This window comes from Pseudophryne corroboree, chromosome 10, assembly GCF_028390025.1.
Source record: "Pseudophryne corroboree isolate aPseCor3 chromosome 10, aPseCor3.hap2, whole genome shotgun sequence".
NCBI classification, from domain to species: Eukaryota; Metazoa; Chordata; class Amphibia; order Anura; family Myobatrachidae; genus Pseudophryne; species Pseudophryne corroboree.
Window position 1 is genome coordinate 291,257,073 of NC_086453.1, and position 17,919 is coordinate 291,274,991.

General features: G+C 47.0%; 1 long non-coding RNA gene across 1 annotated transcript in view; it reads right to left on the bottom strand.

Annotated features, from left to right (window-relative positions):
- Positions 1-16,345, bottom strand: part of LOC134966542 (uncharacterized) — a 169,357-nt gene extending 153,012 nt beyond the window's left edge. Inside the window, exon 1 of the long non-coding RNA XR_010188662.1 lies at positions 15,575-16,345. This is a non-coding gene — a long non-coding RNA (uncharacterized LOC134966542). The remainder of the gene's footprint in view (positions 1-15,574) is intronic.
- Between the last annotated feature and the right edge of the window lie 1,574 nt (positions 16,346-17,919).

Sequence of the window (17,919 nt, forward strand, 5' to 3'; positions counted from 1 at the left end):
AAAAGTGCTTGCACTCTATGGGTCACTTCGCTGATCTCAAAATATCTCCCAACCCGACCTCTTCGCTCTTCACAAGACCTGCGTCTCTCATCCACACTCATTACTCGCTCCCACTCACGATTGCAGGACTTTCATTGGGCTGCACCCACTCAGTGGAATGCCCTACCACGCACAATAAGACTCTCCTCTAGTCTCCAAACCTTCAAGCGTTCCCTGAAAACTCACCTCTTTAGGCAAGCATATCAAATTCCAGAACCGCCCACATAACTTTCATAAACCTTCTTATCAAATTGCATCCAATCTGTACAGTCCACACACATCCTCACATGTCTTCTCATTCTTCACTTTCCCTTCCTCTCAAACCCGGTTCATCATTGCTGTATGACCATATCATACAGCCCTCCAAGAACCTTTGCAATCTGGCGAACAACTATGCAATAGATAGCACCTTTCCTTGTGTATACATGCCTATTTCCCTATAGATTGTAAGCTTGCGAGCAGGGCCTTCCTACCTCTACGACTGTTTGCTATCACCCAGTTTGTTATTGTTATTTGAAATTGTAAAGCGCAACGGAATTTGCTGCGCTATATAAGAAACTGTTAATAAATAAATAAATAAATAAGTAGAGGTGTTGCTCATAGAAACCAATCAGATTTGATCTGTCATTGTCTACTAGACTCTACTGGATAAAAGAGAGCTAAAACCTGATTGGGTGCTATGGGCTACGCTCCACTTTTCATATTTTAAGTTTGAATAAATCTGCCCTTTTATCTCCTTAATCTCGTCAAACCAAATGTTTAAAGTAAAAATGTTCAGCTGTTCAAATGAGCATTTCTTGCCCCAACTCTTCAATAGCATCTCTTGCAGAAAGCAACTGATCATATGCGCCTTGAGTCCTATTGGAGAAAGAGCGCTATATAAATAAAATTATTATTATTATTATTATTATTATTATATGGTCTGAAGATGCAACATGGATGGTGTAATGGTTACCATTACTGCTTCACAGCACTGAGGTCATGGGTTCGATTCCCACCATGGCCCTAACTGTGCGGAGTTTGTATATTCTCCCTGTACTTGCGCGGGTTTCCTCTGGGTACTCCGTTTTCCTCCCACAATCCAAAAATATACTGGTAGGTTAACTGGCTCCCAACAAAATTAACCCTAGTGTGATTGTGCATGTGTATACATGTGGTAAGGAATATAGATTGTAACTCATACTTGCCTACCTGACCCTCTCCATGAGGGAGAAAATGCTCTGTTCCTGGACTTTCCTGGTAATGTATGATTGCCATCACCTGTGGTGAGCTAGTTAATTGATAAGAAAGGTGTTTCACCACAGGTGATGGCAATCATACATTACCAGCTAAGTCCAGGAACAGAGCATTTTCTCCCTCATGGAGAGGGTCAGGTAGGCAAGTATGTTGTAAATTCTGCAAATAGCTGCTTGAGCACCAGTAACTAATTACTTTATTAATCCACCTCTGCTCAGTCATGATAACCTATGCTGTAAGGAGAATGGCCATTTAAATCAGAAAACGTGAAATATCTGAAAGCATCTATTAAGGAATGTCAATCAGCAATTCCTCAGAACATGGAAGCAAGCCGGTGGCAATGTGTAACGGGCCCCCTGCTGACTGCTAATAATCCACAGTACAAGGCTGTCAGTCCCTAACTAAATCACCTGCACCATGCACTCGCAAGATACAGTAAGCGCCATTCATGTATCAGTGTAAATGCTATAGAGACAGATCAGTCACAGTCCTGCCCTCAGGACACATCACACAGCTCCAGTCAATCAGTCTCTCATTTATATTAACACCTCTGTGACCGGGACCGTCTTCGTGATCGCGCACCTTGTCTGCTTTCAGTGAGAATCACTTATACATTTCCCATCACACCTAAACTTCTTATACATATACAGTACACAGGTTCTCAAACTCGGTCCTCAGGACCCCACACAGTGCATGTTTTGCAGGTCTCCTCACAGAATTACAAGTGAAATAATTAGTTCCACCTGTGGAACTTTAAAAATGTGTCAGTGAGTAATTAATACACCTGTGCACCTGCTGGGTTACCTGCAAAACATGCACTGTGTGGGGTTTTGAGGACCGAGTTTGAGAACCTATGACTTATACATTTCCCATCACACATAAACTTCTTATACATATAAAGTACACAGGTTGGGTAACAATGAAAGAAATAGCCTTTTATTTTATGCCAATGAGCTGGAGTAAACTCGTTAACAAATATGTTGACCTTACCTATATTGCAGTGTTTCTCAAACTCGGTCCTCAAGGCTTTAAGGATATCCATGCTTGTACATAGGTGACTCAAGTATCTCATTTATTCTGATTTAAGCATCTGTGCTCAACCATTGATATACTTAACACCTGGACTGTGCATTGAGGATTGAGTATGGCATACTTCGCAATTTGGGAGGAAGGACATAGACGCATGTGCCTTGAAATTAGCGGGCGTGATCTCGGGTCTAGGGGGTGTGCCCTTGTAGGAAGTGCCACGATCAAGGGCCACGTCCCGATTTTGCCGCTGTGGGGGAATGCCCAGCAAGCTGCTGGACACGCCCCCTGTCCCTCTCTCCCGGTGAATAGATGGTGTGCGTACTACCACCTCCGCTTGCTACTGCGCACTACTATCCTCCGGCGCTGTTACCAGACGGACCATGTGCAAGTGGCTATTACCAGGGGTTGTCTCTACTGGAAAATTGTGCAATCTGCAGGCAACAATGGGCAAAGCTCAGAGATTGGTAAATCGCCCAATATAGCAAACCCTATAGACACCTATGGGGCAGCTGTTGTGTGCCCACATCTGACAAATCCACTGTACATGCCATCTACACAGTGCGGATGGGGCTAGCCCAGCATCTTCCCAGAATGATAAAACTGGGGAATGGGAGGGGGAGGGGGGGCATGAGGCCATGCTCCTCCCCCTCCCTAATTTGAAATCCCATATGTTAGAAGGGGGTGTGGTATGGAAGGTAGATAGTAACTAGGTCGACAGTGTCTAGGTTGACCACTATTGGTCGACAGTAACTAGGTCGACAGGGTCTTTAGGTCATCATGGTCTAGGTCGACAGGTCAAAAGGTCGACATGAGTTGTTGTTGTTGTTTTTTTTTTTTGTCGTTTTCTTCGTAGAGTGACCGGGAACCCCAATTAGTGCACCGTGTCCCCTCGCATGGCTCGCTTCGCTCTGCACAGACTACCGTTCCAATTGTAGTCCACGTGGATCGTTAAAAAAAAAAGAAAGAAAAAAATTGTGAAAAACTCATGTCGACATTTTGACCAGTCGACCTAGAAAATGTCGACCTAGAGACCCTGCCGACCTAGAAACCCTGTCGACCTAGTTACTGTTGACCAATAGTGGTCGACCTAGATAGTGTCGACCTAGAGACCAGAACCCGTTAGAAGGTATGAAATACTGCACTTTTCATGCCCATCCCTCACACATATTCAGCACTACACTTTTATTAAACTATGCATTCAGCAGAGTAAACGCAATGTAACTGGGATTCAGGGCGAGACATGGTAAAAATTCTCCAAATGATAAACTTATTTTATTTTTACAACCCGCATTTCCATGTTATAAAAGAGCCAGACAGAGGTTGGAGAGAATTTCAGTGGGTACATGAAGACAGTGACAAAACCAACAGGGTTTTAATGGCACATTTGTGATCAGGCTCATGGCTGGGCCACAATCCTGTGTTATATCTATGGGTGGTCACTTTGCGGCTAAGCACGGTTAACCCGTAGTATGGTTACACACACGTGTGTGTGTGTGTGTTTGTTTGTGTGTATGTATGTATGTATGTATGTATGTATGTATGTATGTATGTATGTATGCGGTCCGCACATCCCTGATATATATATATATATATATATATATATATCAAATAGACACAGCCCGGCACTCCTCTGTGTGGTAAAGATGCCCTGGTGCCCTCAGTATCGGATCAGATAGTGAACAAAAAATCTTTTGGGGAATTAAACCCCTTTGTCTCACATCTTGACAAAGGGGTTTAATTCCCCGAAACGTTGATGGATACCACATTGATGTCTTAAATACAACTTATTTTTCTACAAGACCCCGAGTGCCGCAGATTTTTTGTTCACTATATATATATATATATATATATATACACACACACACACACACACACACACACACACACACACACACACACACACACACACACACACACTACAACTACTACAAACCAAAGGTCTACCAATCACATAGCACTGCAAGTGTGGTCCTACAGTATACCAGTGTTCATACAATAATATAAAAGATAAAACACACTTTCTTCTATTCCTAGTATAGAGGGAGATACTGGACCCCAAACACCTGCCCGCATTCGTCTGGGTGGATATTGGTGGGTGTATTTGATCCTTGATAAGTGTGTTTTTTTCTTTTTTTCTAAGCAATAGTTAACACCCCAGTGTGCAGCTGGGCAGTCAACAGGAGCATTTGAGCAAAATCAAGATTTATTATTTATTTATTAACAGTTTCTTATATAGCGCAGCAAATTCCGTTGCGCTTTACAATTTGAAATAACAATAACAAAATGGGTGATAACAAACAGTCATAGAGGTATGAAGGCCCTGCTCGCAAGCTTACAATCTATAGGGAAATAGGCATGTGTACAAAAGGAAAGGTGCTATCTATTGCATAGTGTTACAAACCTGCAGCGGCCGCGGCGGCCGCGCTTGTCCCTACGGGTGGTCTGGTCTGCCCGGCGCCTCGTTCCCCCTGGCGGTCTCCGGATTCAGTGGCGGGTCGGCGCTGCTCCCCGGCGGCTTCCCGGAAGCAGGGACGCCGCCATCGCAAGTGAGGGCAAGCAGGCGGAGCAGGTCTGACGTCACCTGCCTGCTCCGTCAATCAGGCTGGGGCGGGGAGTTTAAAAGCGGATACCAGGCAGAGATCCGGTGCCTGAGTATCTTCGTTTCTCCTTCGGAAGCTGTGATTCCAGAGCTCCCTCGTCCTGTGCCTCCAAGCATCCTGTGCCTCCAAGCATCCCGTGCCTCCAGGCACCTCCGTGCCTCCAAGCGCCTCCGTGCCTCCAGGCACCTCCGTGCCTCCAAGCACCTCCGTGCCTCCAAGCACCTCCGTGCCTCCAAGCACCTCCGTGCCTCCAAGCACCTCGTGCCTCCAAGCACCTCCGTGCCTCCAAGTACCTCCGTGCCTCCAAGTACCCTCGTGCCTTCAAGCACCTCCGTGCCTCCAAGCACCTCGTGCCTCCAAGCACCTCCGTGCCTCCAAGCACCTCCGTGCCTCCAAGCACCCCCGTGCCTCCAAGCACCTCGTGCCTCCAAGCATCTCCGTACCTCCAGGGCCCTCCTAGCACGCCCTGTACTTCCAGCACCTCAGAACCCCAATACCGCGGAGCCTCCGACATCACGGTACCTCTAATATCTCAGTACCCCAGCCTTCAGTATTTCTACGAGTCTTGTCTTACAGGAGACCGTCAAGAACTCCTCTGTGCCTCCCGCCTGCCGACGTAGTCCTGCATGAGGAAGACCTACATCCGGCCATCCCTACTGCGACCCAGTGGCGGTTCCTCTTCCCGGTCATCGGAAGAAGCCCCGAGTCCACAACACTCCCAAACCAGGTCAGTGATAGTATACTCAGGCCTAATGGACTCGGGGATTCGGAACACGGACTCGAGTGCCATCCAGAACCTGGCTTCCCGAGTACAAAGTCAGGAGGCGGCGCAAGGCCAGGTGATGCAGTACCTCCAGCAGTTGTCCGGACGTCTGGATCAGATCCAGGCGTCTCTGGCCTCAGTAATTCCGGCTCCTGCTCCAGTGGTCGCACCAGTTGTCGTTGCCAGTAATGTTCAACCATCGGCTGGTATCACTCCACGTCTTCAGTTGCCTACTCCGTCCCGCTATAATGGGAATCCCAAAAATTGCCGCGGTTTCTTGAACCAATGCGAGGTACATTTCGAGCTACTTGCACACAACTTTCCTACAGACCGGTCCAAGGTAGCATATATCATTTCTTTATTGGAAGGTTCTGCTTTGGATTGGGTGTCTCCACTATGGGAACGGTCCGATCCCATGGTTTCCAACTATACCAACTTCATCTCGTCCTTCCGAAGGATTTTCGACGAACCCGGCAGAATGACCACGGCTTCTTCCGATTTGCTCCATGTTCGGCAAGGCGCCCGTTCCGTGGGCCAGTATGTGGTTCATTTCCAGACCATTGCTTCCGAACTACGCTGGAATAATGACGCCCTGAGAGCTGCCTTCTGGAACGGTCTTTCCGACCGGCTGAAAGATGAGCTGGTTACTAGAGATCTGCCGGATCCATTAGAAGATTTGATTTCTCTGTGCGTCAAGGTGGATCTTCGGATGCAAGAGCGTGGAAGAGAACGTAGCCATTCAGATCGTCCCAGGCTCCGGAATCCTACTCCTAGGCCGGTGGCCTCACCTAGCTCAGATGAGCCCATGCAAATTAACCGCTCCCGACTGTCTCCAGAAGAACGACAGCGTCGTCGTGAGGGTAAACTCTGCCTTTACTGTGGAGCCGCAGATCATTTTCTTAAATCTTGTAAAGTCCGTCCGGGAAACGGGCAGTCCTAGCTTGTTCCGGAGGAGTCAAGCTGGGAGTTGCGACAAAAGCTTCTCCAACTTCGGACTGTTTGCTTCCAGTAACTCTAGTCTCCAACTCAGTCTCCAAGTCTTGTGAAGCCCTATTGGACTCCGGAGCTGCGGGGAACTTCGTTTCTTCCATCTGTGCCCAAAGTTTGGGTTTGAAGTTACGGCCTATCGAGCGGCCAATCTCACTGACGGCTATCAATGGGACTAGAATTGCCAAAGGTCTTATAAGGTGGCGCACGGGGCCAGTTAAGCTGCAGGTCGGGGCTCTACATCAGGAAGATTTGGAACTCTTGGTAATCCCAGAAATGTCCCATGATCTGGTTCTTGGAATACCTTGGCTAAAAAGTCATAATCCCCACATCGACTGGAAGTCGTCACAAATTCTGTCCTGGAGTTCCTTTTGTCACACTAATTGTCTTACTCCTGTCTGTCCGCTCCGTGTCACTTCCAAGACGGATGAAGAGCACATTCCGGAGGCATATCAAGGGTACAAGGACGTGTTTTCGGAACAAGCTGCGGACCTATTACCACCCCACAGGCCTTGGGACTGCTCTATTGACCTTGTCCCAGGGAAGACGCCACCCCGTGGTCGCACATATCCTCTGTCTCTTCCTGAGACCCAAGCCATGTCGGAGTATATTAAGTCCAATCTGCTCAAAGGATTCATTCGCCCCTCTTCCTCCCCTGCTGGTGCAGGCTTCTTTTTTGTGAAGAAAAAAGACGGAGGGTTGAGACCATGCATCGACTACCGCGGCCTAAATGACATTACTATTAAGAATAAGTACCCTTTGCCACTAATCACAGAGTTATTTGATAGGGTTCGTGGGGCCCGCATTTTTTCCAAACTCGACTTGAGAGGAGCTTATAATCTTATACGCATCCGAGAGGGGGATGAATGGAAGACTGCCTTTAATACCCGAGATGGGCATTACGAATACTTGGTGATGCCATTTGGTCTTAGTAATGCTCCCGCGGTTTTCCAGGGATTCGTCAATGAAATCTTTCGTGATATGCTGTATCAGAGCGTTGTGGTATATTTGGACGACATATTGATTTTTTCCAAGAATCTTGTCGAACACAGGTTACAAGTCAAAGAAGTACTACACCGTTTACGAGAGAATCATCTCTACGCCAAGCTCTCCAAGTGTACCTTTGAAGTAACATCTATTCCGTTCCTCGGTTATGTCATCTCGGGGACGGAGCTTCGCATGGATCCGGAAAAGTTATCTGCCATTCGTGACTGGACTCAACCTCTTTCCCTGAAAGCAATACAAAGATTCCTGGGCTTTGCGAACTACTACAGGAAATTCATTAAGGGTTTCTCCACCATTGTTGCGCCCATTACTGCCCTGACGAGGAAGGGTTCCAATCCTAGTCTGTGGTCCCCGGAAGCCATTTTAGCTTTTTCTCGTTTAAAATTAGCCTTCATGACGGCTCCAGTTCTCAAACAACCAGATTTCGATGAACCCTTCTTCTTAGAAGTTGATGCGTCTTCAGTCGGAGTTGGGGCTGTTCTCTCCCAGTATTCCTCTGATAAGAAACTACATCCGTGTGGCTTCCATTCTCGTAAGTTCTCTCCGGCCGAACGGAACTACACTATTGGAGACCAGGAACTCTTGGCAATCAAGTCTGCCTTGGAAGAATGGAGATATCTTCTGGAAGGGGCTAAACACGTGTTTACTATCTACACAGATCACAAGAATTTGCTGTACATCAAATCCGCACAGTGCTTGAATCCTCGCCAGGCAAGATGGGCACTTTTCTTTTCCCGATTCTCGTTCATTATCAAGTACCGGGCCGGGAGTCTCAATATTAAAGCAGATGCACTTTCTCGTTCACAAGTTTCCTCTGACGAGGATGAACCTCCGGAGCGGGGCTTAATTCTGAATCCAGTTTCTGTCTCTGTTGCTTTAACTACTCCAGCTCCTCCTCCTGGAAGAATGTCCGTACCAGCTAGATTCCGCTCAAGGATACTACTGTGGGTCCATAACTCCAAGTTTTCCGGTCATCCCGGCGCTCAGAAGATGTACAAGTTTCTGCAAAGATCTTACTGGTGGAACACCATGAGGAAGGATGTACAAGATTGCGTTAATTCCTGTCCCCAATGTACACAACACAAATCTCCTCGTTTGCCTCCTGCAGGGTTACTTCGTCCTCTGCCTATCCCTGTGAGACCCTGGACTCACATTTCCATGGACTTCGTCACTGACCTGCCCTGTTCCAAAGGTTTCAACACCGTTTGGGTTATCGTTGACCGTTTTTCGAAGATGGCACACTTTGTGCCCTTGACTGGTCTTCCAACAGCACCGAAACTGGCACTACTGTTTATCCGAGAACATTTTCGTTTGCATGGGTTGCCACAAGAGATTGTTTCTGACCGAGGAGTACAGTTCACCGCCAGGTTTTGGAAAGCCCTTTGTTCGACTCTGCAAATCAAACTTAAGTTTTCGTCTGCTTATCATCCCCAAACAAATGGACAAACGGAACGTGTCAATCAGGATCTAGAGACTTTTCTTCGTCTGTACCTCTCTCCTTCACAGGACAATTGGGTGGAGTTGCTGCCTTGGGCGGAGTTTGCCCACAACCATTTGTTTCATTCTTCCACTGGGGAATCACCATTTTTCGTCAATTACGGGTTCCATCCCCGTGTTCCGGAATTTCCAAGCCTTCCGTTAGTAGAGGTTCCTGCTGTAGTATCCACTCTACGACACTTTGGACAAATTTGGAGGAAGGTTCATGCCAATCTTAAGCAGGTTTCGGCTCGGTACAAGTTCTTCGCAGATAAGAAACGGCGAGCTGCACCTCAATATAAAGTTGGGGACAGGGTATGGCTGTCCACACGGAACCTCCGGCTGAAGGTGCCTACCATGAAATTCGCTCCAAGGTTCATCGGGCCCTACCCTGTGCTAAAAGTCTTAAATCCTGTGGTCTGTAAACTGGGTTTGCCTGCCCATCTTCGAGTACCTAACGCCTTTCATGTTTCTCTACTCCGTCCCCTCGTTCTGAATCGGTTCCACTCAGCACTCCCTAGGTCAACGTCAGTAGTGGCAGAAGCCGGAGCAGAGTTTGAAATCAAAGCTATTCTTGACTCCCGTTATCTTCATAAAAAATTACAGTACTTGGTGGACTGGAAGGGTTACGGTCCTGAGGAAAGAAGTTGGATTGGAGCTACTGAAGTAATGGCTCCTCGTCTGATTCGGATCTTCCACTCCAAACATCCGACTAAGCCCGGGAAGTGTCCAGGGGCCACTCCTGGAGGAGGGGGTACTGTTACAAACCTGCAGCGGCCGCGGCGGCCGCGCTTGTCCCTACGGGTGGTCTGGTCTGCCCGGCGCCTCGTTCCCCCTGGCGGTCTCCGGATTCAGTGGCGGGTCGGCGCTGCTCCCCGGCGGCTTCCCGGAAGCAGGGACGCCGCCATCGCAAGTGAGGGCAAGCAGGCGGAGCAGGTCTGACGTCACCTGCCTGCTCCGTCAATCAGGCTGGGGCGGGGAGTTTAAAAGCGGATACCAGGCAGAGATCCGGTGCCTGAGTATCTTCGTTTCTCCTTCGGAAGCTGTGATTCCAGAGCTCCCTCGTCCTGTGCCTCCAAGCATCCTGTGCCTCCAAGCATCCCGTGCCTCCAGGCACCTCCGTGCCTCCAAGCGCCTCCGTGCCTCCAGGCACCTCCGTGCCTCCAAGCACCTCCGTGCCTCCAAGCACCTCCGTGCCTCCAAGCACCTCGTGCCTCCAAGCACCTCCGTGCCTCCAAGTACCTCCGTGCCTCCAAGTACCCTCGTGCCTTCAAGCACCTCCGTGCCTCCAAGCACCTCGTGCCTCCAAGCACCTCCGTGCCTCCAAGCACCTCCGTGCCTCCAAGCACCCCCGTGCCTCCAAGCACCTCGTGCCTCCAAGCATCTCCGTACCTCCAGGGCCCTCCTAGCACGCCCTGTACTTCCAGCACCTCAGAACCCCAATACCGCGGAGCCTCCGACATCACGGTACCTCTAATATCTCAGTACCCCAGCCTTCAGTATTTCTACGAGTCTTGTCTTACAGGAGACCGTCAAGAACTCCTCTGTGCCTCCCGCCTGCCGACGTAGTCCTGCATGAGGAAGACCTACATCCGGCCATCCCTACTGCGACCCAGTGGCGGTTCCTCTTCCCGGTCATCGGAAGAAGCCCCGAGTCCACAACACTCCCAAACCAGGTCAGTGATACATAGAATGAGAAGACGTGAGGATATGTGTGGACTGTACAGAGTGGATGCAATTTGATAGGAAGGTTTATGAAAGTTATGTTGGCGGTTCTGGAATTTGGTATGCTTGCCTGAAGAGGTGAGTTTTCAGGGAACGCTTGAAGGTTTGGAGACTAGAGGAGAGTCTTATTGTGCATGGTAGGGCATTCCACAGAGTGGGTGCAGCCTGATGAAAGTCCTGCAATCGTGAGTGGGAGCGAGTAATGAGTGTGGATGAGAGACGCAGGTCTTGTGAAGAGCGAAGAGGTCGGGTTGGGAGATATTTTGAGATAAGCGAAGTGATGTACGTTGGTGTAGTTTGGTTAATGGCCTTGTGTGTGAGTAAAAGTATTTTATATTGAATGCGGTAGAGTACAGGTAACCAATGGAGGGACTGACAGAGTGGATCTGCAGACGATGAACGTCTAGCGAGGAAGATAAGCTTCGCCGCTGCATTCAGAATGGATTGTAGTGGTGAGAGTCTCGTTTTGGGAGGACCAGTTAGGAGACTATTGCAATAATCAATGCGGTAGATAATGAGAGCGTGGATTAGAGTTTTAGCAGTGTCTTGTGTAAGGTATGGTCGTATTTTGGATATGTTTTTTAGATGCATGTAACATGATCTTGAGACAGATTGAATGTGGGGAACAAAGGACAGATCAGAGTCAAGGATGACACCTAGGCAGCGAGCTTGTGGGGTAGGGTAGATAGTCGAGTTTTCTACAGTGATAGAGATATCAGGTTGGTACCTACTATTGGCCGGTGGAAATATAATTAACTCTGTCTTTAAAATATTCAGTTTGAGGTGGCGAGATGTCATCCAGGATGAAATGGCAGAAAGGCATTCAGTGACACAGTCCAGTACAGATAGGGACAAGTCAGGTGAGGATAGGTAGATTTGAGTATCATCTGCGTACTGATGATACTGAAACCAAAAGAGCTGATTAGTTTACCAAGAGATGAGGTATAGATAGAGAAAAGCAGAGGACCCAAGACTGAGCCTTGCGGTACTCCAACTGAAAGAGGTAGCGAAGAGGAGGTAGATTCAGAGAAGCGAACACTGAAGGAGCGATTAGATAGGTAGGATAGGAACCAAGAAAGGGCTGTGTCTTTAAGACCTAGGGATTGTAATGTCTGTATGAGAAGAGAGTGGTCTATAGAGTCAAATGCAGCAGATAGATCTAGAAGAATAAGTAGTGAGTAATGGCCTTTAGACCGCGTAGTGACCAAATCATTAACCACTTTAGTCAGTGCTGTGGAATGTTGGGAACGGAAGCCTGACTGAAGTGGGTCCAATAAAGTGTATGAGTTAAGAAAGTGTGTGAGTCGAGTGTAGGCAAGTCTCTCAAGTAGCTTACAGAGACAAGGGAGATGAGAGATAGGGCGGTAGTTTGAGAGAGCATTAGGGTCAGAATTTTGTTTCTTTAAAATGGGAGTAATCACTGCATGCTTGAAGAGTGAAGGAAAAATACCAGTAGAGAGAGAGAGAGATTACATATGTTAGTTAAGGTAGGGATGAGCACTAGAGACAGAGCTTTACTTATTTGTGAGGGTAAAGGATCAAGAGGAGAGGTAGTAGAGAAGCAGGATGAGAAGAGTGATGATACTTCATCTTTTCATTTGTGGGATCAAATGAAGAAAGAGTGCCAGAGGGTTCAGGTAAAGAACGGAGCGGTCACTGGCTGCCGAAGAGCATACCATTTCATCTCGGATCTTATCAATCTTCTCCTTGAAGTAGGAAGCAAGATCCTGTGCCTTGATAGTGGCTGGTGGGGTAGGTGAGGGAGGATTCAGAAGTGATTTAAATGTATTAAAGAGTCGTTTGGGGTTGGAGGCTTGAGCAGAGATAAGAGCTTGGAAATATGTTTGTTTGGCAGTGTCCAGGGCATTTTTATAAGAATGGTAGACAGTCTTATATGTGAATAAGATAAGTGATACCCCCTTTCAGACATACGCCACAGCAAATACAAGGCGATGAACCAGGTTTGTCAACATGCGTGTAACCTGTGCCCCAGCTCAGAGAACCCCTTTTACACTACACTGTACACCCAGGTTTTTGCTGGGTTGGCCCCTTTCACACATAATCCGTGTCTGCCCTGGCATTCAGTGTGAATTCATTTAATGGAGACGCTTTTTTGGCTCACAAAAGTGAGGTAATGCCAACTGGTGGTGACTTGTGTGTTTGGGGAAGGATGGAGACATCACTGCAGTAATCATGGTAGGAATATTGCTATAAACAGTGGAGTCCCTCATTGTGCCCTTTATTTGGGCCTTTCTCTCCTCCTCTCCCCGCACAGTCAATAGCTCCCGCAGCTCCTCACCTTTCCAATGCATCATCTCTCCTAGCTGTGCCATCTGCCACTGATGAGGTCATCTATTACTGACCCAGGCCGCTCCAAACAGCCAATCAACTCCTTCTCGTGCAACCTGGGTCTAAAAACCCAGGTCATGCCATTTAGACATAAGCCGGGGCACTGACCTGAGTTGCAAGTCCCGGGAATAACATTGCCCGATTGCAGGGTTGGGGGTACCTGGGACTGTCAACCCAGGTCTGATCCTTTCAGACATAAGCAGGACCCGGGTCGTCTTGGCGTGCCCCGGCAAATTCCCAGGTATTAGAAAGTAATTTCCGAGATCACTGTCATACCCTCCAACTGTACCTTTTTAGCAGGTACAGTACTTTTTTTTATGGTCTACCGATTTTTGGCTCTCCGAACTTCCATTTAAAGTATAGGAAAAGGGACGTGTCCAGTCCCCCTTTACCCATGACCACGCCCCCTTTTTAAATTTGTTCCGATTTTTATGTGTAAAATGTTGGAGGGTATGCACTCTCTTGTCACCTCATTTATAAACACAGGTGTAACATTTGCACTGAACCATACCAACTAATTTGCTTTTATATCGGTCTAATGCAAATTAGTCAATGAAAGCGAGTGTCTGATTAGTTGCTAATGTAAAGCCCAATTATTGCACCTAAATGTCATGTGGGTAAATTAGCCCTAATGAGAGAAGATCCCACGTTTACCATTTGCATAAACCCTGTCCATCATATCAACATATAACATTCACGCCAAGAAGCAACTGCAATTAGTTCACAGATGGATAATTCTATTTCATACCAAGGTAACCCACTTAAAGTTTACCTACACAGCTGTCTGCCAGAGGATTATGGGCTATTGCTCTTTGTTCTGTCTGGATGCATACATGGCTTGGCACAAGCTCTATGGGACGTTATCAGCAGGAAGCTATAGGTGTGAAATGTGGAACTGGTAGCAGTGCTAATGGAATATCTCAGCAGGCGTTGCCATAAGGTACCCGGCTGCAGAACACATCTGTATGTGCGCTAGAACACCATACGCTTACATCCTAAACTCCTTCAGCAATAAATGCTGTATGTGCAAGACACGATGAATGCATTACATTTAACCATTACTTAATAAGCTATAGCATACACAGGCAGTAATATGGTCTGGAGGTACTAAATAAGATATTCTATGTTAAAATACGTAACTGATAATGATAACTCATTTTGACATTGAATTTAAGCGAAACAAACCATTGTCTAATACACATGCCTGTTACTGTAGCTACTACAATGGCAACAGGTTATTATAAACCCCTTCCCCACTTCTCCAGTAACGTTGGAGAGATAGCAGCCCGATATATAATTTCCGGATGAATCGAAACAACATATTAGCCCGATTGTTCACTGTTTACGGCCAATCTGCTAATTCCTGCGGTCGTTAGTGATACTGTATCTTCTGGTCAGCCATGCTGCACGGCCAACCGGACAATGGGGCAGATGTATTAAGCCCGGAGAAGTGATAAAGCAGTGATAAGTGGAAGGAGATAACGCACCAGCCAATCATTACGGGTTTGAAAAATGAGAGGATCTGATTGGCTGGTACGTTATCGCCTTCCACTTATCACTGCTTTATCACTTCTCCAGGCTTAATACATCTGCCCCAATATCACATACAGCAGTGTGGAGGATGGAACGAGGGATCATTCCGTACTTCATTACATCATTCTGATGTGTACTGCGGATACGATATGTCGGCCCGTCGGCCGCCATATCGTCCTTGTAACCATAGCTCCAGTGTGTACTTAGCTCTATTGCAGTTATTGGAGATGCCTTCAGCTCACCAGCTATTGTGGAACTACACAACACCTACCTGGAGAGCTAAAGGTTACCTATTTCCAATGCATACTTGTAAAAATAAGTTGTGTGTACTGTACAAGCGGACATAGTTTTGGGTGTTTATAATCTGTGGATTATCTATTACACTATACTATGCATGCAGTGGTATAATGATCTTGGTATCACTGTAGTTTGTGTTGATGTTTTAGCATGTGTTTGTGTGTATTGTTTTGCAGTCCCAAAGGCTAAATGTAAGCAACTGGTAACCCAATCTCTGCAAGCGCCTCCAGGTAAGATTGTGTGCACCTTCCCTTACCTAGAAAGACATTCTCCCTTCCCCAGTGCTTCGGGGAACTGCTCTGCTCACTACAAAGGATTCCTCTGCTACAAAGTCACTACACATTTTACTAGACATGTTCAGAAGATTGTCTCCAGCGGAAAGGAAGTCATTTATCAAACAGCAGACAAGGTGTATATAGCAACAAAAGCACCATAAAGCAGAGATGTCAGCTTAATGCCACATTGGAAGTATATATTTTGATCTATGTTGCATTCACAATCACAAGGCAGTTTCCCTTTGTATAAACATACTTACATGTATGACTGCAGTTTTGTCCCATCTGTTGCTGAACACCTCCACAGTATATCACACAGAAGGAACAATCCCAACATCCGCAGCAATACAGCCGGGAACATGATTCGCCTTTCCTGCATTGGAAGTAAATTCAGATTCCCCCCCTGGATTGCAGAAAGGAAAACTGTGATATTGCTACTTTATTAAAAAAATGGATTTCCTTGTAGCCTGCCTTTTGTTGCAATGTGGGATGCCAGAGAGGATTTGCTGTAAGGTTGCAGCTGGGTTACCTTCCCCAGGATGGGACAGTCTCACAGAGGTCTCTTCTTTCAGTGGAGAACATTGTGCAGTCTGCAAAAAGTTACCAAAATGTGCCCTTGCAGCTGTTCCTCATTGTTCTGCTGGGATGTGAATTACATCCAAAGGGCTGGTGAATTTTTAGAAAGTGCTTTCCGCTCAATAAGGAGGTGGTGTGTATTTTGGAGATGTACAACTGATCCAGTTTCCCATTCCAACCAGCACAGTAGAAAAGAGACCCCCCCCCTTCTTCCTTTCTCCTTTCTTCTTTCCAACAGGAGCCTGTAAGCAGCCAGAGGAGGGGATTTTACAGACAGGTCACCTCCCTCTGGACAAATTACAAAAGATGTTCCCCTTTTACAGCCTGCTGCCCTGAGAATGGACTTCAATCAATGTGGAAATCTGTTTAGCTCTTGCAGATCCTGGTGGCACAATTGCTGCACCCCTGAGCCTGCTAGAAGGGAGCCTGTCTGCCTCTGTGCACTGTCTCTCTCAGCTCAGTTTTGCTGGTAGAGAATGACAGAAGAGGGGAAGCTCTGGATGAATTTTCTATCTGTAGAGCTCTGAGAGCCTCCTGAGCAATCTAGGGAGCAGATGAGAGGAGTGGTGAGAATATATAGTGCCCAAGGCTTCTGTGTCCTAGATCTGACTGTTCTATTCATATAGTGGATTGTGGCTGCTGTCACACCTTTATCTCTGTCCTCTGGGGAGATAGCCAATTTAGCAGTGTACGAAATATCTGGGGCTGGCTGCACGAGCAAGGAGAGGGCTGCACAAAGCAGGGGCAGATTGGGGGGTCTGGGACTCAGGGTCGACAACAAAAAGGTCGACACGCCTTAGGTCGACGCCAATTGGTCGACACACCTTAGGTCGACATGGACACAAGGTCGACATGGACAAAAGGTCGACAGGAACAAGGTCGACATGGAAAAAGGTCGACATGAGTTTTTTATGGTTTTTTTGGTGTCGTTTTCTTCGTAGAGTGACCGGGAACCCCAATCGCCATGCTTCGGGCATGGTGCCTTCGCTCCGCTACCGCTTCGCTCGGCACAGATTACCGTTCCAATCGTAGTCCACGTGGATCGTTAAGTATGAAAAGGTTCCAAAAAAGAAAAAAATTGTGAAAAATTAATGTCGACCTTTTCCATGTCGACATTGTCCTTGTCGACCTTTTGTCCATGTCGACCTTTTGTCCATGTTGACCTAAGGTGTGTCGACCAATTGGCGTCGACCCAAGGTGTGTCGACCTTTTTGCTGTCGACCTGGACTCCGGATACCAGATTGGGGGTCTCTGTGACTGGCATGCTGGGACTTGTAGTGTCACAACTCCTGGAGACTTACACCATAGTAAGAGAGAACTGGGACAAATGAGGGGTGATGTGTATGCTGGGATTTGTAGTTACACAGAAGCCTAAACCCACAGTTCCTGGGAGAAAAATTTATTTATTTATTGACATTTATATAGAGGCAGCAGATGCTGTTGCGCCTTTACAATTGGGAACAAACCAGGAATAAAACAAGACTGGGTAATATGATAGAGAGGTAAAAGGGGAATTTGAATTGTTTTATGGGTGTTGCTAATTAATAGGCAGAGCAATTCAGTAGTTCTGGGCACCCATTATTTATTGTGGTTGTCATGCCCAAATAGACCGGGTTAGTATAGTGGCTAAATCCATCTAAACTAAACTCCTGGTTTTGTCACATTTCTGATCACCACCTCAGGAAACAGTGAGCTGAAATGTGTCCTACCTACAGCACTTACGCTGCATCATGGAGACAGCCGCCGTGGGAAACAATTGAATTACCCAGAAAATGTTCAGCAAGTGAGGGGTCAAAATTGGTCCCCCTTTGGGAATATTTATGTATTTTTCAATGTAAGTGGTTCTGAGCAGTAGATCAGTGTGGGTCTTGGGGGATCCGGTCTGAAGATCGACAGTGTCTAGGTAGACAATGTTTAGGTCGACCACTAAAGGTCGACAGGGTCAGAAGGTCGACATGTTCTAGATTGACAGGTCAAAAGGTCGACATGAGGGTTTTTTTTAAATCTTTTTTTTTTTTTTACTTTTTCA